Source organism: Pogona vitticeps, chromosome 1 (assembly GCF_051106095.1).
Source record: "Pogona vitticeps strain Pit_001003342236 chromosome 1, PviZW2.1, whole genome shotgun sequence".
NCBI lineage: Eukaryota > Metazoa > Chordata > Lepidosauria > Squamata > Agamidae > Pogona > Pogona vitticeps.
In genome coordinates, this window is record NC_135783.1 from 43619217 (window position 1) to 43622074 (window position 2858).

Here is a 2858-nt window from a genome sequence, read left to right on the forward strand (position 1 = left end):
GGAAGACTGGCCAGAAACCACATGATTTTGTTATCTCTAGGGAGGTTTACCATTTGCTCACAATAAAATTATTTACATCTTAGGTTCCCTCTGTTTGTAAAAGTATGTTTCATCATCATAATGAAACAAATACCTTTCTCAGCCATTGGTACCAGTAATATTCAACAGGTATAGTTATTCTTTGCATGGAGAAGGCCATATTGTACCTGTTTGCCAGGTGGCAGGTCAAGATAAGGAGCTTGTCAGGAAAGAGGATTCATGATCCTAATTTAAGCAGCAGAACATGGTTGAATTCATATGGGCTCAGATTGAAGATCTAGAATTTTGAGAGCTAAGCATTAACTTCCTTTTGCCTGTTTGAGCAAATATATCAATTTTACTTTCTCTTACATGGAGCATTTTTAAATTTAAATTTCTTCCTGCTGTATATATGCAGAAATTGGCAAAAACTGATCAGTTCTTATCACTAAAATGAAATTTCATATCCCTGGTTATCCCTTCCAAATTGCTTCTTAACAGCTCAAAGAAGGATATCATATTGTATCATATAGAATTGTTGTAGGGTTGGAAGGGACCTTGGAGATCTTCTAGTCCAACCCCATGCCCAAGGCAGGAGACCTCATACCACTCCAGACAGATGGCTGTCCAATCTTTGCCTCCTCCAGGAGGCAAGCTATTCTGCTTAATGGTTCTCACCATCAGGAAATTCCTCATTATTTCCAGGTTGGATCTCCCTCTGATGAGTTTCCACCCGTTGGTTCTTGTCCTAATCTCAGGCACAATGGAGAATATATCAATACCTTCTTCCATGTGGCAACCCTTCAGGTATTAGAAGACTGCTATCATGTCTCCTCTCAGTCTTTGTTAAGCTAAATATACCTAGTTCTTTTAGTTGTTCTTCATAGGATATATCCAAAGACAACCTCCTGATACTATTAGCTAATCTTACTTCACTCCAGGACAGACTGAAAGGTGATTAAAAGATGGAAGAGCTATGAATTCTGAACTATTTTTACAGCAACTCTCAGAATTCACCAGGAATTCTCCCAGCCAGAATTCTGGGACCTGCAGCCCAAAGTCCACAGAACTGTTTTCATTGCTCCCATTTGGGCTTCCTGGGCCTCCAGACATGTCATTGCCTCCGAAGAAGAAGAAATGGCTGGTTGTGTCAAAGCTTCATGGGAGTTACAGGAGATTATAGGATAGGTAGGCTTTCTGCCCAATAGACTTTATAAAAGATATATCTCACAAAACTACCCATCACATAATCCCTTGCAGCTCCCATGGAGCTTTGCCATGCCCAGGCTTCTTCAGATCTAGTAGTGACTCCGGCTAGGAAAGGACTGAAAGTTACAGTTTTTTAATGCTAAGCAATCAGATTCCAGCCATTATACCCCTATCTGATTGCTTAGCATTAAAAAACTGTAACTTTCAGTCCTTTCCTAGCCAGCAAATAAAGAGTCTACACTAAAATTACTGCCCATGTTTGTTCACGGTGAAGACTTATTAGGAATGGACTGAAAGGTATACATTTTCTTATGTTAAGCAGCAGGATTTCAGCCAATGTTGTACTAGTGGATGCATTCCTACATTCCTGGCTACCACTAAAAACTGCTATGTCCCACAATTTAAGGACATATTCATATGCCATAGTAATAGCTATTTGATATCACATTACCTGGATTTGTAGCTTACGGAGGGACATAGCATTCTCTGCCATGTTTCAGAGGAGTGTGCCATTATTCTCCAGCAGAGAATTTAATGTAAATCACCCAACTTCAGAGTTGTAACTAGCCATTTTGGCATTTGGGGCAAGTAGCACTATCTGCTACCCACTCTGCTATGAGACATGTCTGCAAGCCCCCAAGGAAAAAAAGGCAAGAATGTGGCCTTCCCAAAAGAAAAAGTGTATGCTTTCATAAAAAGCAAAATGAATTGGGCTGGGAGATCTTGCCTGAGAATTTTTATTTCCTAACACTCACTGGTAGATTCCCTTCTAGATTTTGATGCAGGTCTGCAGTTCCATTCTCTATTGTTCATATTGTCATGGAATATTTGCAGATTATCTGCGTCCATTTGTGTCATGGTAGACATTACTGAGCAGATGAGACATAGGTGCCAAGCATCTCTAGTAACAAACTATCCATCATTATAGCCATGTCTGGGGGTTTTACTTCTAGATCTGTCCAATTTTGTTCCAACAACTTGCAAATATTTCTGTGTTCATGTCCTGTATAAAATTTTATCACAAATCTGGATTTAGTTTGGGGATTTGAACAATAAGATAGAGTCTAACCTATTTTGAAGAATTATTTCACAATACCTTTATTTTATTACAGCTTTGGAAGGAAGGAAGGAAGGAAGGAAGGAAGGAAGGAAGGAAGGAAGGAAGGAAGGAAGGAAGGAAGGAAGGAAGGAAGGAAGGAAGGAAGGAAGGAAGGAAGGAAGGAAGGAAGGAAGGAAGGCATCAAGGCTGACTCTTCAGATTATTATTAATCATTAAAACTATGGTATTTTATTCCATTCTCTTTCAAGTTCATGTTCCTGTTTAATTATCTCTTCATCTTTTGTGGTTTTGTTAAATATTTAATTTTGTGTAGTTACTGTTAAGTTCTCAGATTTCACTGGTTTGTTCTTGCATGTGTATGTTCACTTCTGACAGATTGTGTGTTGTGGAGCTCCATATTTATTATTAAAAAATTTCCCATTCCAAGGACTCACTATTATTAAAATCTAAATAATGCCACCACCCACAGCATGAGACATAGATTTTCATTCTTGCTTTGTTGCAGAGACCAAAGCATGTTCAAGAAAACAGAAAACCAACCAAAAATGTCTTTAAAGAAATTAACTAGCTG

At 38.6% G+C, this 2858-nt stretch overlaps 1 long non-coding RNA gene across 1 annotated transcript; it reads left to right on the forward strand.

Annotated features, from left to right (window-relative positions):
• Nucleotides 1-684: 684 nt before the first annotated feature.
• LOC144585829 (uncharacterized) lies at nucleotides 685-2639 on the forward strand. The gene is made up of 2 exons (XR_013540394.1): nucleotides 685-825; nucleotides 2340-2639. It is a non-coding gene; the product is annotated as an uncharacterized LOC144585829 (long non-coding RNA).
• Nucleotides 2640-2858: the final 219 nt, after the last annotated feature.